The sequence below is a fragment of the Theropithecus gelada genome, chromosome 3 (genome assembly GCF_003255815.1).
Source record: "Theropithecus gelada isolate Dixy chromosome 3, Tgel_1.0, whole genome shotgun sequence".
NCBI classification, from domain to species: domain Eukaryota; kingdom Metazoa; phylum Chordata; class Mammalia; order Primates; family Cercopithecidae; genus Theropithecus; species Theropithecus gelada.
Window position 1 is genome coordinate 74,934,682 of NC_037670.1, and position 24,305 is coordinate 74,958,986.

Sequence of the window (24,305 nt, forward strand, 5' to 3'; positions counted from 1 at the left end):
TCCCTCATAGGTGGAAATTGAACAATGAGATCACTTGGACACGGGAAGAGAAACATCACACACTGGGTCCTATTGTGGGGAGGGGAGAGTGGGGAGGGATAGCAAGAGATATACCTAATGTAAATGACGAGTTAGTGGGTGCAGCACACCAACATGGCACATGTATATATATGGAACAAACCTGCACGTTGTGCACATGTACCCTAGAATTTAAAGTACAATTTTTTTTTTTTTTTTTTTTTTTTGAGACGGAGTCTTGCACAGCCCCAGGCTGGAGTGCAGTGGCGCGATCTCGGCTCACTGCAAGCTCCGCCCCCCCGGGTTCACGCCATTCTCCTGCCTCAGCCTCCCGAGTAGCTGGGACTACAGGCGCCCACCACCTCGCCCGGCTACTTTTCTTGTATTTTTAGTAGAGATGGGGTTTCACCGTGTTAGCCAGGATGGTCTCGATCTCCTGACCTCGTGATCCGCCCGTCTCGGCCTCCCAAAGTGCTGGGATTACAGGCTTGAGCCACCGCGCCCGGCCTAAAGTATAATTTAAAAAAAAAGAATAAATCTATGATTTGTGAAGCACTGAAAAAAATATGGAAGTTTTCTTCTTACTTTATAAAGCTAGTACAAAGGACAGAAAAGAGACTGCATATTAAAAGAATGAAACAATGACCATGTAAAGATTTTCCTAGAATACAAGAATGGTTTAAGATTCGAAAATTAATAGAATGTGTCAGTCAATCAAGATCTTCAAAAGGCTTTTGACAAAACATCCATTCCTTTTATAAACTTCATAGTCTAAGAATGGAAGAGCTCTTTCCTTGATAATAAACATTCTTAAGTCAACATTCTGTATAAACCTTAACAATAAAACATTGAAGGTATTCCCATTGAAGTTAGAAAAAAGATATGAATGTAGGCCATGACTACAGCTTAATTTTGGTCTGGAAATTTAAAAGAACTCGTGGGTTCTTTATCACTGTGAAGGTGGTATTAAAAGGTACACATCTACAAGTGCCAACTCCTCTGATCATGTAATTACTTTCTTTCTGAGAGGCTCTATTTTCATTGAAGCCAATTCTATGACCTCTCCAGAGCTTTCTAAAAGTACAGAGGAAAAGAGTGAGGGAATGCACAAGCCACTTAGGAATTTAGCAAAAGATAGTTTACAGAGTAAAGGTCTTTATGTGCTGAGTCTGAGAGCCAACCATAGCAATTCCATGATGTTTGGATGATTGTAAGCCTTACACACACATTCCAGACACTCCCCAGGCCCTATTGCAAGCACAATTAAAAGCATCCTTATGTGATAGAAGAGCATTCCTCATTGCAATTGTGACTAGTTGTGGAGAGTTGTCATGGGTGCATAAAAAACAAAGGATTTTTGAAGGTAGAAAGGGAAATCCCAGTTCCTCTTTTGATGGATTTAAATATAAGCTGTAAGCCAAATGCAAACAAGACTTGAAAACCACTATGAGAGATAGGCAGATCACAAGATCTTTGAATTAAGAGCTCTGGACTCAAGATTATCTATTTGCTGTCTAATGTTGGATAAGTGAATTACATGTCTTCTTGGACGAGTTGTCAGACAGGTGAACATCTGGTTCACAGTATTAAATAGAAAAAAAGTTTCTCCAACTGAAATATTAATTCTAATATTTTTGAGAAACATTTATTTGATTGATTTTTTCCTTTGTCACCACAAGTGTAACAGAGATTTCAAGAATCTGGTAGGCTTGAGTCAGAGCTGGGACTGCTGAGATTGCAAAATCTTATTGTGTAAGGTTACAGGTTCTACCCACCTGTGGACCAGGTTCTACAAATTGAGGAAGACAGTCTTTGGGTTCAGCAGCAAATCAAAGGGCATAATGTAAAGATTCTGAATAGGTGAAGCCAATGATACCACAGATGGGGCCCATGCTAGATTTTGTCCATAAGTTGCAATAATTCTTAGAAGAAGAATGATGATGATGAAATAACTACCAACATTTATTAGTGTGCTACATAAGAACGATTAGTTTCAGGATTCAGTCCCTTCAACTCTGAATTTCATGGCCTGAACCCTTGTTAGATTCATACCCTCCAGTGAAATTGGAAGAGTAGAGGCAGAGCACACATCATATAGGTATGACATTGGTAGATCGCTTCATAGGGAAAACTAAAGAAGCATGAAGCATGGAAATAGCTCCAGTTAAGCACATTGAAAAGATGTTGTTTTAAATGAGCTTATCTCCATACATCAGCATATTAATTTTTGTTATGCTATCCTAGCAACTGTGTCAACCCCATTTCCAAACTGTAACCACAGTAACATGTGTTTAGGTACGTAAGCTGATGTTCAAAATGTGAAATATGACATGTCAACTTAAGAAACATTTTTATAGATCAGGTTTAGTTAGTACTGTCTTGGTTGATACATTGAATTTTTGAGGCTTTTTCTGCTTCGGTAATAATTTCTATTTAATCACCATTAGAATCTTTGATCAAAGTACAGTGCATCTGGTCTTTTAGTAATACAGAGTAGGAAATGATTATTTGACACTTAACTGTAGAGACTGGCTGGGGCAAGCAGTATGAAATTACTCCAAGAAATAAAGCAGTTTCACTGTGAAGATCATGTCAGGTAAGCAAACTGCTAACATCAATTAAGTTGGAATATAATAGAAAATGTAGACCTTTGTATAGTTTTGTTAGAATTATAATCTGGGAACATATTTGCACCAAATCTAAAATTTCTACACATTACTTCATTTATTTTGTTCTATAGCGACATAAATTTTATTTCATCTTGCTTAAGTTTAAAAAAATTAATAAATTTAGTAATACAGTCTTCACTGCTTGTAAACGTTATTTTCTACTGTTCTGATAAAGTAAGTGAAATCACTCTTTCATCTTCAGCTTTAACCTTTCTTGAAAAGATATTTTATTTTTACTTCAAAATGCATCCTCAGCATATATTCTTTTTCTTTTTTCTTAACCTAGCTCTTTCACTCTGTACTAAATGTTGCAATAATTCTCTCATATGATAAAAAATGAGGTACTTTTCTACTTTTGATGGCTGAGAAAGTATTTAAAGATTTATTTTTAATTTAAAATAGCTTTAAAATGGGTAAATTCAAGTGTGAAATCAGTATTATTCAAAACAAGGGCACAACATTGGTGTACAACTATAGGAATAAGGTTTTTATAAGTTAAAGTATTTTTTCATTTCTGGCTCAGATTTTTAAGCAAAAAATATACTTCGTTTAGTCATACAAAAACCTGTGCATTGTCCTTTTTTTTTTTTTTTTTTTTTTTCCCCAGAGTCTTGCTCAATTGCCAGGCTACAGCGCAGTGGTGCAATCTTGGCTCACTGCAACCTCTGCCTCCTGGGTTCAAGCGATTCTTGTGCCACAGCCTCCCAAGTAGCTGGGATTACAGGCACGCGCCACCACACCCAGCTGATTTTTGTATTTTTAGTAGAGGTGGGGTTTCACCATGTTGGCCAGGATGGTCTCGATTTCCTGACTTCGTGATCTGTCCACCTTGGCCTCTCAAAGTGCTGGGATTACAGGCGTGAGCGCATCGTGCTCTCTTTATGGTAATCTATGATAAGCATATTTCACTGTGATTTCTGGGTATATTCTATTTTTTAATCTCTTTTAAATAAGCATATTTATTACAAATATCCCTGTTAGCTCAATTTACCATGAGTTCAGATGTCTCCCAATGTTTTCCAGAAACTTTATTCCAACTATAGAGTGTCTGAGCTTTAAGGGTTTTCTGCACCAGATCTTGTAGCAGACAGGTCATTTAACACCAATGGAATGCCACATCTCTTTCTGGTAATCAAAAAAATCTTAGCATATGTCATTATTAAATTTTGTACAGTGAACATTAATTTTGATTTAGTTAGTTATTGTTTGTTTTTACTAACCTCAGACCATGTGTAAAATCAGAACTTAAAACTGCATCTGTATGATTATCATATGTGTTATGACTAATGAAATTCACAAGGATGAACATCAACTCAGCCTTGACTTGCCAGATGAAAAACATGTTTTGTTTTCCAACAGAACTAAACATTATTACTTTGCTAAATATTGATTGCAGACACTCAGTATTCTTCATGTCCCCTTCAGTTCTCTTGTATTTCTGGGACTGGAAGCCTGGGAGCTTTACTCCCTAGACTCTCTTGCCAGCAGGGTTTTGAATTTATGTGGGGTTCCACCAAGGAGACGCACTCCCACAAAATTTAGAAGGCAGACAAAGCACAGCCATCTCTATGACAGTGGGTGTAAGTGATGAATGTTTGGTGTAAGTGAAGTGGGTGTAAGGCATGAATGTTTGCAGTAGTTTCTGCATTCTCCTGCCATTCACCTTACTGGATGCCATGATGGAGTTATAAAATCTCCAGCAGATTTCTGCAGGTCACTGACTCTGGATGGCAGTATCTCTGTCTCTTTGTAGCACTAAACCTACAACTAAAATCTTTTGCCAGTTCAGGCTTTTAATAGTTTTGCAAGCACCTAATTCTAACCTAGCTAATAATGTATTCTGGCTTTTATTGGGAATTCTACTGCCATATGGAAGTAGGGAATCAAGATCTGGCTCTTTTTTTTTTTTTAAATTTATTTATTATTATTATACTTTAAGTTGTAGGGTACATGTGCATAACGTGCAGGTTTGTTACATATGTATACTTGTGCCATGTTGGTCTACTGCACCCATCAACTCGTCATTTACATCAGGTATAACTCCCAATGCAATCCCTCCCCCCTCCCCCCTCCCCATGATAGGCCCCGGTGTGTGATGTTCCCCTTCCTGAGTCCAAGTGATCTCATTGTTCAGTTCCCACCTATGAGTGAGAACATGCAGTGTTTGGTTTTCTGTTCTTGTGATAGTTTGCTAAGAATGATGGTTTCCAGCTGCATCCACGTCCCTACAAAGGACACAAACTCATCCTTTTTTATGGCTGCATAGTATTCCATGGTGTATATGTGCCACATTTTCTTAATCCAATCTGTCACTGATGGACATTTGGGTTGATTCCAAGTCTTTGCTATTGTGAATAGTGCTGCAATAAACATACGTGTGCATGTGTCTTTATAGCAGCATAATTTATAATCCTTTGGGTATATATCCAGTAATGGGATGGCTGGGTCATATGGTACATCTAGTTCTAGATCCTTGAGGAATCGCCATACTGTTTTCCATAATGGTTGAACTAGTTTACAATCCCACCAACAGTGTAAAAGTGTTCCTATTTCTCCACATCCTCTCCAGCACCTGTTGTTTCCTGACTTTTTAATGATCGCCATTCTAACTGGTGTGAGATGGTATCTCATTGTGGTTTTGATTTGCGTTTCTCTGATGGCCAGTGATGATGAGCATTTTTTCATGTGTCTGTTGGCTGTATGAATGTCTTCTTTTGAGAAATGTCTGTTCCCTTCATGCTAAAAACGCTCAATAAATTCGGTATTGATGGAACGTACCTCAAAATAATAAGAGCTATTTATGACAAACCCACAGCCAATATCATACTGAATGGGCAAAAACTGGAAAAATTCCCTTTGAAAACTGGCACAAGACAGGGATGCCCTCTCTCACCACTCCTATTCAACATAGTGTTGGAAGTTCTGGCTAGGGCAATTAGGCAAGAGAAAGAAATCAGGGGTATTCAGTTAGGAAAAGAAGAAGTCAAATTGTCCCTGTTTGCAGATGACATGATTGTATATTTAGAAAACCCCATTGTCTCAGCCCCAAATCTCCTTAAGCTGATAAGCAACTTCAGCAAAGTCTCAGGATACAAAATTAATGTGCAAAAATCACAAGCATTCTTATACACCAGTAACAGACAAACAGAGAGCCAAATCATGAATGAACTTCCATTCATAATTGCTTCAAAGAGAATAAAATACCTAGGAATCCAACTTACAAGGGATGTAAAGGACCTCTTCAAGGAGAACTACAAACCACTGCTCAGTGAAATAAAAGAGGACACAAACAAATGGAAGAACATACCATGCTCATGGATAGGAAGAATCAATATCGTGAAAATGGCCATACTGCCCAAGGTAATTTATAGATTCAGTGCCATCCCCATCAAGCTACCAATGAGTTTCTTCACAGAATTGGAAAAAACTGCTTTAAAGTTCATATGGAACCAAAAAAGAACCCGCATCTCCAAGACAATCCTAAGTCAAAAGAACAAAGCTGGAGGCATCACGCTACCTGACTTCAAACTATACTACAAGGCTACAGTAACCAAAACAGCATGGTACTGGTACCAAAACAGAGATATAGACCAATGGAACAGAACAGAGTCCTCAGAAATAATACCACACATCTACAGCCATCTGATCTTTGACAAACCTGAGAGAAACAAGAAATGGGGAAAGGATTCCCTATTTAATAAATGGTGCTGGGAAAATTGGCTAGCCATAAGTAGAAAGCTGAAACTGGATCCTTTCCTTACTCCTTATACAAAAATTAATTCAAGATGGATTAGAGACTTAAATGTTAGACCTAATACCATAAAAATCCTAGAGGAAAACCTAGGTAGTACCATTCAGGACATAGGCATGGGCAAAGACTTCATGTCTAAAACACCAAAAGCAACAGCAGCAAAAGCCAAAATTGACAAATGGGATCTAATTAAACTAAAGAGCTTCTGCACAGCAAAAGAAACTACCATCAGAGTGAACAGGCAACCTACAGAATGGGAGAAAATGTTTGCAATCTACTCATCTGACAAAGGGCTAATATCCAGAACCTACAAAGAACTCAAACAAATTTACAAGAAAAAAACAAACAACCCCATCAAAAAGTGGGCAAAGATCTGGCTCTTGTCACCTCTTACCATGTAGAAGGCAAGATATTAGAATACTTTTTAGCACTTAAAATGAATATGTCAAATGTTTACTTGCAACTAAGTATGATATGCAACCTTGTTAACTTCATTGTTTTTCTGCTGTGTAATGGGATATTTTTTAAATCTTGGATTAATGCAGATTAAGTACATCCTATTTCTCTAGCTGAATGCAGCCTTAAAACCCATAAAGAATGCCTGGAACAGCTATATGAAAATTCTGAAAGTAAATAATAGCAGGCCGATTGGAGAAGATGACTAGAATTCAAAGTATTGCAAAACCTATAACAAGCTTATCTTTTTTTTTTTTTTTTGCTTTCCAATATCTGGGTCCAAGAAAGCCTGATACCCAGAAGTAGGTATTGATATAGAAAGAGAGAGCGCAATGGAAGTCCTCTAGTTCTGGCTCAAGATGTGGGCTTTTTTCCTTATTAAATCCTAAACACTAATGGTTATGAACAAATACTAAGTACTGAGTGAGACTTAGTGCCAAAGAAGTAGACCATAAAGAAAGGCAGATTGAGCTAAGGCAGAGAGGTTAGCAGTAAAGGAGAGGTTAGAGTCTGGAAGGAAAAGTTGCGATGGTGAGCAAAATCAGTAAATCCTGATTTAAGTAGAGGTAGTAAGCTCTCTACCTATTTATACTGTTTGCAGTGTATGGATAGCCCATGACTACAGAAAATGAAGGCCAACAAGGAAATCTCACTTTGTTCAGTAAGTGAGAAAAATGCTTAGCTACTCTCCTATTCCTTTAGCTCCCATGAGTTTTTCCCTCAGTAAGCCAGTTACATCCCCCTATCCATCTGGCAGCATTTGTCAGCCACCAAGCAAGTCACTGAATCTGAAGATAATTCCATCGCGTCAGGGAATTTTGGTTATTAAGCAATTTCTAGCATGTGAAAGTGACCAGAAGAGAGAAGATCCAAAACAAGACTAAACTGCTTGGGAAAGCAGTAAGTTAGCCTGAAGAATAAATTCTGGCTTTTATTGGGAATCCTACTGCCAAATGGAACTAGGAAATCAAGATCTGGCTCTTGCCACCTCTTACCACATAGAAGGCAAGATATCAGGATAGTTTTCAGCACCCAAAATGAATATGTAAAATGTTTACTTGCAACTAAATCTGACATGCCACTTTGTTAATGTCATTGTTTTTCTGCTGTGTAATGTGACATTTAAAAAATCTTAGATTAAAACAGTTTAATAGCATCCTATTTCTCTAGCTGAATGCACCCATAACACCCATAAAGAATGCCTGGAACAGCTATATGAAAATTCTGAAAGTAAAGAACAGCAGGTAGATTGGATAAGATGACTAGAATTCGAAGTCTTGCAAAACCTATAATGAACTGATCGTTTTTTGCCCTCCAAAAAACATTTTTGCTCTCTTATCATTTTTTGCTCTCCATCTGCCAGCCTGGGTCCAAAGAAGCCTGATACCCAGAAGTGGGTATTGATATTGAAAGAGAGAGAGCAATTGAAGTCCTCTGGTTCTGGCTCAAGATGAGAAAAAAACAATCTCTGAGTGCTCAGAGAGAGTGGAGAAAACTTATTTTTCTTTACTTTTGTCTTCTTTTGATTATCTTGAATCCCTGCTCCTTGGCAGTAGCAGTAAGGACATTGGTGACAGCAGAGACCTGAATGTGCCTAAACTCTGAGGGAAAAGAAACTTTCTCTGTGATCAGTGAACCTGTTGTCTCAAGAGAATGGGATGAACTCCTGTTGTTTCTACCCTCTCCGTCCTGCCGACTCTTCACCCAAATATGGGTGTATCTGTGGGAAGAGTGCAGCAGAGCAGGGCAAATAAAACTCGGGCTTTACAGCTGGAGGACTAAAAAAAGAACTTTAGGGAACCAAAAAGTAGAGACAGATTATGGAGAGAGAGGAATTTGGGTAAGTGAACTCTACAAATTTGCTTACGAACTCCTGGGCTCACTCCTAAGCTGTGCATGCATGGAACCAGGCCTAAATAGCATGCCAATAACTTTTTGAATTGAACTAAGGGATTACCACTACCCAGGTCTCAGACTGACTGCTTGGTGACACACATCCAATACCAATCCAAATAACACTACAGAGTCTTTAAAAATAGAACGGACGTTGAAATCGTCACCCACAGAGGGCTAGTTGGACCTTGCAACATGAATCCAACTGGACTGATTGCCTAATAAAAGAAATGCCCAGAGTTTTATGATATAATTTTCAAAATTACACAGGATAGAATCCAAAATTATTCAGCATATGAAGAAACAGAAAAATCTCAACATACATGAAAAAAACAATCAATAGCTGCTAGTGCTAAAATGATACAGATGTTAGAATTGACTCACAAAGACTTTAATGCAGCCTTTAATACATTATTATAAAAATACTCCTGAATATAAAGTCAAACATTCTTGGAATGACTGCATAAATAGAAATTCTGAGGAAATAAGTAAAGGATATAGAAAAGAACCAAAGAAAAATTTTAGAACTAAAAATAACCTGAAAAATTTTACTAGATAACACTCAGTAGTGAAATAGAGATAACAGAAGAGTCAGTTAACTTGAAGATAGATCAATGGAATTATTCAATGATAATTTAGCAGAGAGAAATATATTAAAAACAAAAAAATTAGCAGAGCCTTAGGGACCTGAGTGACAATACCAAAATATCTAGCATTCACATCACTAATGAACTACAAATAAAGGAGAAAGATGCAGTATAGGAAGAGTATTTGAAGAAAATATATTTGAAGAAAAGTTTTCATATTTGGTGAAAGACTTAAATCTATCTGTTATAAAAGCTAAGTAAACACCAAACAGGGTATATGTTAAAACCATAAAACAATCAAATTATGTGAACCAAATGTAAAGAAAATACCTTGAAAGTAGCCAGAGATAAGGCATTATATATAGAGAAACAACAATTTGAATAACTGAATTTGTCATCAAAACTACATGGAGAAAGTAGGAAAGAAAGTGACACAACAGTTTTCAAGTGCTGAAAGAAAAGGACAAACAATTTAGAATTCTATGTGCAGCAAATATATCTTCCTGGAATAAAAATTAAGCAAAGACATTCTCTGCTGAAATAAAACTAAGAGAGTTTTTTTGTTGGTAGACCTGCACTAAAAGAATTCCTATAGAAATGTTCTCAGATGGAAAATTATACCAGAAGAAAACTTGAAACTTTGAGACTGAAGAAAGGGCAACAGACATGGTAAATAAATGGGTAGCTCTGATAGGCTATTTTTCTCCTCTTGAGTCCAAATATGTTTGATGATTAAAAGCAAAACTTTTTATATTATCTGATGGTATTTTCAATGAATATGAAAATACACAGAACAACTACAACATAAAAAAGGAAGGGTAAGACCTATATTTTAGGTACTAGTCTATATTCCACTTGATGCAATAAAATATTGATTTTACATAGAGTGTGAAAAGTTAAGTATGTTTACCGTAACACCTAGATTAGCCAACAAGAAGTCTGTATGGAGATATAATAGAAAGCACATAGATAAAATTGAGCACCAAAAAGAAAAAAAAATTATGTAACCTAAAAGAAGGCAGAAAAGATGAAACATGAGAAAAAACAGAGGTAGCTAACAGTAAAAAAATAAAATTTCAGGCCTAATTTTTAAAAACTCAATATTACATTAAATGTAAATAGGCTAAACCTGCTAATTAGAAGAAAAGATTTTCAGAGTAGATAAAATATATGACTCAAGTATATGCTGTCTACATAAAAATCACTTCAAATACAATTTTATAGATAGGTTAAAAGTAAAAAGATAAAAATATGCATCATGTAAATACTTCTAACTTCAATGGTAAGATGTTATATCTAGTAAATAATAGCCCTCAAAGAGTCTGAGGATAAGGGGATGGAGATAGCAGGAGCTCCAGAGACTGAGTATTTAGTAGGAGCTATGGTGAAAGCTAGGATCCCATAAAATTATGAACCATTCCCGTATGCTCCCAAACCATGGTCATGTAAGGCCAGAAGCTGACCAAAATAAATGGCTTAGTTATGGTCCGTCAAGAGAGTAAACTAATTTGTATGTATTCCCATCATCTCATCTTTCCAAAGACCTTCCTGAAAATTAAACAACTTTCTTTTTTTCAACATTTATAATACCTGATGTAAATGACGAGTTGATGGGTGCAGCACACCAACATGGCACAAGTATACATATGTAACAAACCTGCACGTTATGCACATGTACCCTACAACTTAAAGTATAATAATAATAAATAAATAAATAAAAAAGAAAACTATGTATGGAATTATGCCATGGAAAAAAATACTAAGGTGCTCAGCTCCCTTAACCCCAGCTACAATGGAGCCTATCATGTCTCTTTGGCAAAGGTACTTCATTTTAATACAGTCCGTCTCTGCAGAAGTTGCCTCTTTACTGAAGAGGCAATGTTGTTGCCATGCTTTTGCTTCATCCCCCATCAGTATAGATTCAGGGTCTTATTTTCCACTCTCATATTTACCCCAACTATCTTCCAAGGAAAAATAATACTCTATTAATGTGAGAGAGCAAGATCCTCTCATATTCTCCTTCTCCCAAAAATGTCTTGACCTAGGTTTTGCCTGATTCATGATGTCAGGAATGATAGGCATTTTAATTAGTTTAGGGTTGAACATCAGTGTAATAACAGCAGGGTTAGCCTTCTTGTACTCTCACAGGGCAGTCCAAAAAAAATAATTATAATAATAATAAAAAACACAAAGCAAGCCTCCTGTAGGATAAGGAAGCATCAGAAAGACTTTGTCTAGTTCTGACACTGTTCACAAGGTCCAGAAGCTTGGAAACAGAGAGTCAAAGTTTAACAGGGTTAAAAGAATGGGCCACTATCAAAAAACTGTGGTACTTAAGCAATGTATTTGATAAAGATTTGACCTTCTGTCAGGCATTCTTAAGATTTGAGCTTAAATGAAATTTTGTCAGATATGTTGGTAGAAATCATATAGATAGAAGATTATCATTAAAACAAACAATCAAAAAACAGCATTAGCATGAACTATGGCCTTTTCCAACCACAGTTTTGCTAAAAGCATTGGTCATTCAGATGGGGAAATTAAACTACTTGTCCTTTCTAGGTACTTATACTGTCATTACCCTGATTGGAGACTCTGGGCTCCTGGGCCAGCCTCAGATCCCAAACTGAATTTTTGTAATAGTAGAACTTGGTATTTGAAAGGGAGTGCGGGAAAAGGTTATGAGCTGTACACATAGTCTTAAAATTAGTCTCCTTAAGAGCTCATTAATTCCTTGCTCAATCTCCCACTGTCTTCCCATTGAACTCAGGAGAAATTCCATGCTCTTTAAACTGGCTTTCCCCCAAAGCAAACTGATTTTGCTGTCCTTTGAGCAACTCATGCTCCTTTGGAAGTTTGTTCTCTGTTTCTCCTGGTGTTCCCCCCAGTCCTGAGAGTCTGGTTTTCCTCTGCCCTTCTCCAAGTCTTATCAATCATATTTCTTTGAAAAGCAACACTCTTTTTCATTTTTATAGCATTTGCATATACATATCACAATAAAAGGCACAGCCTATCTAAGCTCAGTGAGCTATTGCCTGTATATATCTTAGGTCTACAAGAGGATTTTAAATCCTTAGGAGCCATGGTCTCTGGCTTACATTTGTTTTCCTATTGCTAAGGCAAAACAATTGAACTTTTATCTTAGCAAAGTTCAAAAGCAATGTCAGCTTATTTGTGAATGCTATTTTAGTCCATGAATCATAGTTTTCTCTTGCCCATGCACATTTATGCTACAGGTATGTTTACATCTTGATCAAAACATATACCCTATATAAAGAGTGAAACAATGACTTTCTTGTTACAACAGGGAAAGTTGACACTATGGGTTTGGGTGTCATGGCCAATACCTGTTTTTAAAATGGAAAATTACTATTATAGACAAAGCACATTGGTGAATAGGGCTTTTTATTGTTAACAGATGTTATATATTTTTTATTAATTGGCAAGAAAATTTTCTGTACTCTTTGGGATATCTTAGGTGACAGATAATATGCTGAATACTTTGCTGCCTAACTTGTGTCAGGTTTGTATTTTATTACATTACCTTGAGGCCCACTGATTGCACTTAGATCCAGATTTTTGTTTGTTTGTTTCAGGAAAACATTTGTAACAATAAACTTTTAATAAAGGTAAGTGCTTTAAATTAATTGCTAACTTTAAAATATGAGACACTTAAGAAACTTTTAAAGAGTAAACGGCATTCTTCCCCTCAACCTTAGCCCCAGCAGTCAGCACTATGAACAATTCAGTATAGGAGCTAGAAAACTACAGTATTTCAACTGTTTTTGTAAATAAATTTTAGTAGAACCCGTTTATTTATGCATTGTCTTTGTTGGCTTTCATATAACAACAGTGAAATTGAGTAGTTGTGACAAAGACTATATGGCTCTGCTGTTACAAAGCCTAAAATATATAGTAATGGGCCCTTTACAGAAAAAATATGTGCAGATTCCTAATTTACTATGGCATATACACTTCCAGATTTTCCATGTATGCTCAAGATATAACTATGCTTTTAAAAAATCTTACTGAAGTGTAACATCCATACTCCAAATTGCACAAAACACAAGTGTATAACTTGATGAAATTTTACAAGGTGAATATGCCCCAAAAAACAGCACTCAGTTCAAGAAATAGAACATTACCTCTTTTCCTAACTGGGAAAGGAGGAAGTCAAATTGTCTCTGTTTGCAGATGACATGATTGTATATTTCGAAAACCCCATCATCTCAGCCCAAAATCTCCTTAAGCTGATAAGCAACTTTCACAGTCTCAGGATACAAAATCAATGCACAAAAATCACAAGCATTCCTATACACCAATAATAGACAAACAGAGAGCCAAATCATGAGTGAACTCCCATTCACAATTACTACAAAGTAATAAAATACCTAGGAATACAACTTACAAGGGATGTGAAGGACCTTTTCAAGGAGAACTACAAACCACTGCTCAACAAAATAAAAGAGGACACAAACAAATGGAACATTCCATGCTCATGGATAAGAAGAATCAATATAATGAAAATGGCTATACCGCCCAAAGTAATTTATAGATTCAGTGTTATCCCCATCAAGCTACCACTGACTTTCTTCACAGAATTGGAAAAAACTACTTTAAAATTCATATGGAACCAATAAAGAGCCTGCATAGCCAAGACAATCCTAAGCAAAAGGAACAAAACTGGAGGCATCATGCTCCCTGATTTCAAACTATACTACAAGGGTGCAGTAACCAAAATAGCATGGTATTGGTACCAAAACAGATATATAGACCAATGGAACAGAACAGAGGCCTCAGAAATAACACCACACATCTACAACCATCTGATCTTTGACAAACCTGACAAAAGCAAGCAATGCTGAAAGGATTCCCTATTTAATAAATGGTGCAGGGAAAACTAGCTAGCTGTATGTAGAAAGCTGAAATTGGATCCCTTCCTTACCCTGTATGCAAATAAATAAATAAATAAATAACTCAAGATGGATTAAAGACTTAAATGCAAGATCAAACACCATAAAAACCCTAGAAGAAAACCTAGGCAATACCATTCAGGACATAAGCATGGGCAAAAACTTCACGACTAAAACACCAAAAGTAATGGCAAAAAAAAAAAAAAAAAAAAAAAGGCAAATGGGACCTAATTAAACTAAAGAGCTTCTGCACAGCAAAATAAACTATCATCAGAGTGAACAGGCAACCTACAGAATGGGAGAAAATCTTTGCAATCTACCCATCTGACAATAGGCTAATATCCAGAATCTACAAAGAACTTAAAACAAATTTACAAGAAAAAAAACAACTCCATCAAAAAGCGGGCAAAGGATATAAACAGATACTTTTCAAAAGAAGACATTCATGTAGCCAACAGACATATGAAAAAATGCTCATCATCACTGGTCATCAGAGAATTGCAAATCAAAACCACAATGGGATACCATCTCACGCCAGTTAGAATGGCAGTCATTAAAAAGTCAGGAAACAACAGATACTGGAGAGAATGTGGAGAAATAGGAATGCTTTTACACTGTTGGTGGTAGTGTAAATTAGTTCAACCAGTGGGGAAGACAGCACGACGATTCCTCAAGTATCTAGAACTAGAAATACCATTTGACCCAGTGATCCCATTACTGGGTATATACCCAAAGGATTATAAATCATGCTACTATAAAGGCACATGCACATGTATGTTTATTGTTGTACTCTTCACAATAGCAAAGACTAGGAACCAACCCAAATGTCCATCAATGATAGACTGGATTAAGAAAATGTGGCACATCTACACCATGGAATACTATGCAACCATAAAAAAGGATGCGTTCATGTCCTTTGCAGGGACGTCGATGAAGCTGGAAATCATCATTCTAAGCAAACTATCACAAGGACAGAAAACCAAACACCGCAAATTCTCACTCATAGGTGGGAGGTGAACAACAAGAACCCATGGACCTATTCGGGGGTGGAGGGCTGGGGAAGGGATAGCATTAGGAGAAATACCTAATGTAAATGACAAGTTGATGGGTGCAGAAAAACAACATGGCACATGTATACCTATGTAACCGACCTTCATATTGTGCACATGTACCCTAGAACTTAAAGTATAATAATTTAAACAAAAATAAAGATAAATAGAACATTACTAGCCCCTCGGAAGCCTCCTTCATTCTTTCCTGCCATGAACATTCCTTGACTTCATCCTGCTTTCCAGCATTGTAGGTTAATTTTATCTGTTTTTGGACTTTATGTAAGTGGGATTGTAAATTATATGTTCTATGCCTCTCTTCTCTTGCTCAACATTAGGAGTCATCCATATCATTGTGTATGGCAACACTTTGTTCATTCCCATAACCTATAGTATATTTTACTAGATAAATATGCTACAGTTTACTTACCTATTGTACTTTTGGCGAACATTTGTGACATTTAAAAATTTGGGATATTACAAACAATGGAGGAACGAACAAACATTTTTACATGTCTTTTGGTGAACATATGTGGGCTTTTTGCATGCATTTTTGTAAGCTGATTAATAAACACCCTGTTCTACAAAAAGTTTCCGTGCCAATTCATGTAGAGCTGCTGAGTCTGTAACAACTCCATAGTATTTAATTGTATGATGTCCTGGAATATATTTCCCTGTTGGTCATTTAGTCACATGGCAGAAACCACTAGTTGTTGCTAAAATTCATCCTCCCTTTCTTCTATGGTAATATACCTCCACACTTTTAGCTAGGCAGATGGCTGCCTAGAATAAAGGCTACCAAAAAAGGTGCAACCGAGTTACTAAGTTCTTAATAACAGGATGTAGGTAGAAGTATGGCATGGCAGACTCCATGATCCTTCCTAAAGAAATGAATGCTTACATGCTTTGCTTTTGTATCTCCCTTCCTCAGTGCTGCCTATAAGCACATACTGCCATCTCCTACTTGAGGTTGAGCCTCATACAGTGACCACAAGATAGAAGGAGCCTGGTTCCTGATATAATCAAGTGTTATATATACCTTAGACTGCCTATCTGGGCTTTGACAAGAGAGAGAAATGAATATTCATCTTGTTTGAGCTACAGTGGTTTTTCTAACACTCATAATTGAAATAGATTATAACTTCACAAGTTAGTTTCAAATTTTTGCTATTGTACACTCTATAGTAGTGAATATTATGCCATGTATCTTTACATATATGTATTTTTTGAGACAGAGTTTCACTCTTGTTGCCCAGGCTGGAGTGCAATGGCACAATCTCGGCTCACTGCAACCTCCACCTCCTGACCTCAAGCAATTCTCCTGCCTCAGCCTCCTGAGTAGCTGGAATTACAGGCATCCACCACCATGTCTGGCTAATTTTTTGTATTTTTAGTAGAGAGTGGGTTTATCCATGTTGGTCAGGCTGATCTTGAACTCCTGACCTCAGTGATCTGCCCACCTAAGCCTCCCAAAGCGCTGGGATTACAGGTGTGAGCCACCACACCCAGCATATCTTTATATTTTTATATGGGAATAAATGCTCCAATTAAAAGACACACACTGGCAAATTGTATAAAGAGCCAATACCCATCAGTTTGCTGTATTCAGAAGACCCATCTCACATGCAGAGACACACATAGGCTCAAAACAAAGGGTTGGAGGAAGATCTACCAAGCAAATGGAAAACAAAAAAAGGCAGGGGTTGCAATCCTAGTCTCTGATAAAATAAACTTTAAACCAACAAAGATCAAAAGGGACAAAGAAGGCCATTACATAATGGTAAAGGGATCAATTCAACAAGAAGAGCTAACTATCCTAAATATATCTGCACCCAATATAAGAGCACCCAGATTCATAAAGCAAGTCCTTAGAGACTTACAAAGAGACTTAGACTCCCACACAATAGTAATAGGAGACTTTAACGCCCCACTGTCAACATGAGACAGATCAATGAGACAGAAAGTTGACAATGATATCCAGGAATTGAACTCAACTCTTCACCAAGCTGACCTAATAGACATCGACAGAACTCTCCACCCCAAATCAACAGAATATACATTTTTCCCAGCGCCACATCACACACTTATTCCAAAATTGACCACATAGTTGGAAGTAAAGCACTCCTCAGCAAATGCAAAAAACAGAAATTATAACAAACTGTCTCTCAGACCACAGTGCAATCAAACTAGAATTCAGGATTAAGAAACTCACTCAAAACCACACAACTACATGGAAACTGAATAACCTGCTCCTGAATGACTACTGGGTACATAACAAAATGAAGACAGAAATAAAGATGTTTTTTGAAACCAATAAGAACAAAGATACAATGTACCAGAGTCTCTAGGACACATTTAAAGCAGTACGTAGAGGGAAATTTATAGCACTAAATGCCCATAAGAGAAAGCAGGAAAGATCTAAAATTGACACCCTAACATCACGATTAAAAGAAATAGAGAAGCAAGGGCAAACACATTCAAAAGCTAGCAGAAGGCAAGAAATAACTAAGATCAGAGCAGAACTGAAGGAGCTAGAGACACAAAAAACCCTTCAAAAAATCAGTGAATCCAGGAGCTGGTTTTTTGAAAAGATCAACAAAATTGATAGACCACTAGCAAGACTAATAAAGAAGAAAAGAGATAAGAATCAAATAGACGCAATAAAAAATGATAAAGGGGATATTACCACTGACCACACAGAAATACAAACTACTATCAGAGAATACTATAAACATCTCTACGCAAATAAACTAGAAAACCTAGAAGAAATGGATAAATTCCTGGACACATACACTCCCCCAAGACTAAACTAGGAAAAAGTTGAATCCCTAAATAGACCAATAACAGGCTCTGAAATTGAGGCAATAATTAATAGTCTACAAACCAAAAACAGTCCAGGACCAGACAGATTCACAGCCAAATTCTACCAGAGGTACAAGGAGGAGCTGGTACCATTCCTTCTGAAACTATTCCGATCAATAGGAAAAGAGGGAATCCTCCCTAACTCATTTTATGAGGCCAACAACATCCTGATACCAAAGCCTGGCAGAGACATAACAAAAAAAGAGAATTTTAGACCATTGAACATTGATGCAAAAATCCTCTATAAAATACTGGCAAACCGAATCCAACAGCACATCAAAAAGCTTATCCATCATGATCAAGTAGGCTTCATCCCTGGGATGCAAGGCTGGTTCAATATATGAAAATCAATAAAAGTAATCCATCATATAAACAGAACCAAAGACAAAAACCATATGATTATCTCAATAGATGCAGAAAAGGCCTTTGACAAAATTCAACAGCCCTTCATGCTAAAAACTCTCAATAAATTCAGTATTGATGGAACGTATCTCAAAATAATAAGAACTATTTATGACAAACCCACAGTCAATATCATACTGAATGGGCAAAAACTGGAAGCATTCCCCTTGAAAACTGGCACAAGACAGGGATGCCCTCTCTCACCACTCCTATTCAACACAGTGTTGGAAGTTCTGGCCAGGGCAATCAGGCAAGGGAAAGAAATGAAGCATATTCAATTAGGAAAAGAGGAAGTCAAATTGTCCCTGTTTGCAGATGATGTGATTGTGTATTTGGAAAACCCCATCGTCTCAGCCCCAAATCTCCTTAAGCTGATAAGCAACCTCAGCAAAGTCTCAGGATACAAAATCAATGTGCAAAAATCACGAGCACTCTTATACACCAATAATAGACAAACAGAGAGCCAAATCATGAGTGAACTCCCATTCAAAATTGCTTCAAAGAGAATAAAATACCTAGGAAACTAACTTACAAGGGATGTGAAGGACCTCTTCAAGGACAGCTACAAATCACTGCTCAATGAAATAAAAGAGGACACAAACAAATGGAAGAACATTCCATGCTCATGGATAGGAACAATCAATATCATGGAAATGGCCATACTGCCCAAGGTAATTTATAGATTCAATGCCATCCCCATTAAGCTACCAATGACTTTCTTCACAGAATTGGAAAAACTACTTTAAAGTTCATATGGAACCAAAAAAGAGCCCGTATTGTCAAGACAATCTTAAGCAAAAAGAACAAAGCTGGAGGCATCACACTACCTGACGTCAAACTATACTACAAGGCTACAGTAACCAAAACAGCATGGTACTGATACCAAAACAGAGATACAGATCAATGGAACAGAACAGAGCCCTCAGAAATAATACCACACATCTACAACCATCTGATCTTTGACAAACCTGACAAAAACAAGAAATGGGGAAAGGATTCCCTATTTAATAAATGGTGCTGGGAAAACTGTCTAGCCATAAGTAGAGGGCTGAAACTAAAAAGGGATGAGTTCATGTCCTTTGTAGGACATGGATGCAGCTGGAAACCATCATTCTCAGCATACTATTGCAAGAACAGAAAACCAAACACTGCATGTTCTCACTCATAGGTGGGAATTGAACAATAAGAACACTTGGACACAGGAAGGGGAACATCACACACCGGGGTCTGTTGTGGGGAGGGATAGCATTAGGAGATATACTTAACGTAAACGACGAGTTAATGGGTGTAGCACACCAACATGGCACATGTATACATATGTAACAAACCTGCACGTTGTGCACGTGTACCCTAGAGCATAAAGTATATGTAATTTAAAAAACTAAGAGCACTTTAAACTATAGATACGGTACAATGTTCCTCCAAAATTACATTACACAGACATAAGTGACATTTCTGTCTGAAATACACTGGGTGTCTAATTGCCAAACCTCTTATATGTGAAAGAGAAACAACCATAACAAACAAAAGAAGCAGTGATCAAACCCTAATTTCCTTTTTCACATCTTTGTCGTGGGAAGAAAATAGAGAAGATTTTCATTTAAGGGGCCTATTTTTCTTTCTTTTTTTGTGACTTGTCTGTTCAAATGCTTTGTCTAACTTTCCAACATAGACAGTCTTTTTTTTTTTTTTTTTTTAGATGGAGTCTCACTCTGTCACCCAGGCTGGAGTGCAGTGGCGTGATCTCCGTGCACTGCATCCGCCTCCTGGGTTCACACCATTCTCCTGCCTCAGCCTCACAAGTAGCTGGGACTACACGTACCTGCTACCACCACGCCCTGCTAATTTTTTTGTATTTTTAGTAGCGACAGGGTTTCACCATGCTAGACAGAATGGGCTTGATCTCCTGACCTCGTGACCTGCCCGCCTCAGCCTCCCAAAGTGCTGGGATTACAGGCATGAGCTACCGCACCCAGCCCATTATAGACAGTCTTTATGATTATTTTAACCAATATTTATAATAGAGTTTGTCCTCTGATTTTGTTTTGATTAGCTTTATTTTTTTATATATAATAGAGCAAACCTTTCTACATTCTTATCAAATATAAAGTATTCATACACATTTTTCTTCCAGAAAAAATTTGGAGTCAAGCACTCAAGTTCCAACAAAAGTTAATAATTTGATTAAAATTTTATTAAACATATTTAATTTGAAGAAGGCTGAGATAATCAATATATAAAAAATGCTGAATATTCTCATCCAGTCAGATGATGTCTCTCCACCAATTAAGTCTTATAGTCTAAGTAACATTCTGTAAATTTATCCACATAGGGAATACTTACTTTTTCTAAGTGCATATTAAGGTATTTTAGAGTCTTCAGTGTAAATAGAAACTTTTTGCTTTTACAAATTCAATTTGATAAAGTCTGATTCATGAGAATTCTTTTGAGTTTCATTTTGTTTTTTATCTGTCCTCTTAACTCATTGTTTTTATTAATTTTTTGTTTCATTTTCTGAAAATTATATCAGTGGCTGTGTAACTTATGTTTAATTTTAATATGTATATCTTATTTTTCTTGTCATATTGCACTGGAAATAAAAAAAATAACAGTACTGAATACTATCAGTGAAAGTAGTCAGGCTTTTTCTCTTGCTAACAGAAATTCCTTTAGTACTTCATCATTAAGATGTTTAATGTAGAAATCTTTAGAAAATCAAATCAAGATATTATGATAAAGTTTTAAAATGTTTGTCTTACTTTAATACATTTTTTTTAGTTAGGGTGTAACCATCCAAAACTAAGTTATCCTCCATCTCAATTAGGCATCATAGCATTAGTCCAGTTACCCAGAAGTCTTAGCTCTGCTTCCTCTTCCCCTACAACCCACTTTTAGAATGTCAGCAAGTCCTCTCATGATTTTCTTTTCTCCATTCTTACCATCCTAGTTAAGGCTTTTATGTCTTGACCATGCAAACCACAAAGACCACTAAAAATGAGAAAGATAATAGATACTAGCTCCCATTTCTGGTCTCTGGTACCAAAGTCTAACTCAGTATAATTCAGCTCAGCATAATGCTATCGATTGGTAGTGTGTTTAGGCCCTATTGAAAGAGCCTAACTCAAGTCTTGAGACAGAAATTGAAAAGGATTATACTGGAAAATACTGTAGAATTTGGTAGTCTAGAAATCTGTATTACAGAAAGCAACATCAGCTGGAATTGTTTCACAGTCATAAAGAAAATATTTTGGCCACTCTGAGGGATGTTCCAGGAACTAGTTTCAGTCTTACTCTAGCTATATAACACTTTCAGGTCAGCAAAAAGGTCAAAAAACAGCCAGCGTTCAGAATGAACACGCATTTGAGATTTGTGAGAAGAGGAATTCACATCTAAAGTCTAGAAGAACAGATCTTAGACATTCTGGCCATAATTTGTTTGTTATTGATACCATATGATTGCAATGACATTCTATGGTGTAAGGGCAATACTCGCTGCCAAGACACAAAACCTTGTATGAAGTTTTCTGGTTTTGGCCCCTCTTGTAACAAAGATGTAATTTTGGTTATTTTCATTTTTCTATTCCTCCAAGTGCCTTGCCGTTTCTTCCTCTAATCTCCAGCTATTTCATGCCAAAATGATCAAGACAACTTTTTTAAAAAGATTTTTTGAGAGTATCTTCTTTAAGATTACAGGAAGTAGCAATTTGGCCTCTAATTTATCTCATAGGTGAAACTTTACTTCTTTCGTTTTTCTAAGAAGTACCATCAGAATATAATCTTAAAATTTAATGGTTGTGAAACTTGACTATAGAATTTGCTTTCTGCTGATGCTATGGGGGCTCCCTTCTAACCCAGATTAATTTACACTGAAAATGGCAAATGCTTTCCCCTTTCCCCAAGAAGATGGAAAAGTAAGTTGCATTCACTAGCTAAAGATAAATTAATTACTTAAAGTTGCCTAGTGGCAATAATGTGTTGAATTCAAATAGTTGAAACAAGCAACTTCTGGCGCATATACGTATGTCAGCAATTGGCTTATTTCTTGATGTCAATGTTTTGGCTTTATTTGGTGAACTGGTGGTTGAATCAATCCTTACTTGCTATTCAGACTACCTCTCATCCTTCTGAGGACCAGAACCAGCTGGATGGCTCATTTGACTTTGGTCAGAAAGGTCCTTAATCTCTAAGTACATCAGTTTAAGCACAGACTCAGACTGAGATGGAGAAATGACAGATGGCCCACTTTGGGAGGCTGAGGTGGGTAGATTGCTTGAGCCCAGGAGTTCAAGATCAGCCTGGGCAAAATGGAGAAACACCATCTCTATGAAAAACTGCAAAAAATTAGCTAGCCTTCATGGTGCACGCCCATAGTCCCAGCTATTAGGCTGCAGTGGGAAGATCACCTGTTCCCGGAAGGTCGAGGCTTCAGTGAGCCGTAATTGTGCCACTGCACTCCAGCCTGGGTGACCCTGTCTTAAAAAAAATGAGACCCTGTCTTAAAAAAAAAAAAAAAAAGGACTAACAAAACAACACAAAAAATAATTCAAACAGGCCTCTCTCCCAGGATTAACCATTTGGCTACAAAGAGTAAAGAGACTTCTACATCTTGGCATTACTTGGTGAGGGTAGGAAATTATCACATCACATTCTGTTACAGTTTGGGAACTACTTCTAAAGAAATTTCTAATGCAACACGTTCACAAGTAAAGGTAATGTGATACCAGTGCTATCATTATATGGATTTGAGAAGGCGAACAATTAATGCATTACAGCCTCTTCTCACTAGCAGCTAAGGATGTGAAACACATGCAAAATTGCAAACTCTTCCCTCTCCCATCCACATGGAATCAGCTATTCACTACGTTCTTATTGCCTTCACAAATTATCCATATTCATTGTGGTTATGCTAAAAAGTATAGATAAGGGAAGATAATTTACTGATCTCATAACTCATATAATTTCAAGTGTATTGCAGGGTCAGGTGTTCTTGTTCCAGTTGCAATTGCTGCATAACAACCACCTTGATCTCAGTTGCATACAACTGTGTTAAAAATAACAACATTTGGGCCAGGTGTGGTGGCTCACACCTGTAATCCTAGCACTTTGGGAGGCTAAGGCAGGTGGATTGCCTGAGGTCAGCAACTCGAGACCAGCCTGGGCAACATGGTAAAACCCCGTCTCTACTAAAAGTACAAAAAATTAGCAGGATGTGGTGATGCACACCTGTAGTCCCAGCTACTTGGGAGGCTGAGGCACAAGAATCGCTTGAACCGGGAGGTGGAGGTTGCAGTGAGCCAAGATCATGTCACTGCACTCCAGCCTGGGTGACAGAGCAAGACTCTGTCTCAAAAAAAAAAAAAAAAAAAAAAAAAAAAAAAAAAAAAAAAAAAAGAAAGAAAGAAAGAAAGAAAAGAAAGGAATGAAAAGAACGAAAGGAATGAAAGGAAGGAAAGGAAAGAAAGGAAACAAAGACAACAACATTTGTATTCACAGATTCACATATTTTATGGGTCAGGAATTTAGTCTGGACACAGGGCAGATGTTTATATGTCTGCTATGCCACATCGGGGGCATTTGCTTGGCAGACTCAAAGATTAGGGGTGACAAGAGCTGGGAGCAGGAATCATCTGCTTGCATCTTTACTTGCACCTCTGGTAGTTGATACTGATTATTGGCTGGGACCTCAGATAGACTACTGTCCAAAT

At 37.1% G+C, this 24,305-nt stretch overlaps 1 pseudogene; it reads left to right on the forward strand.

Annotated features, from left to right (window-relative positions):
• Positions 1-246: 246 nt before the first annotated feature.
• Positions 247-3,493, forward strand: LOC112620068 (annotated as a pseudogene).
• Positions 3,494-24,305: the final 20,812 nt, after the last annotated feature.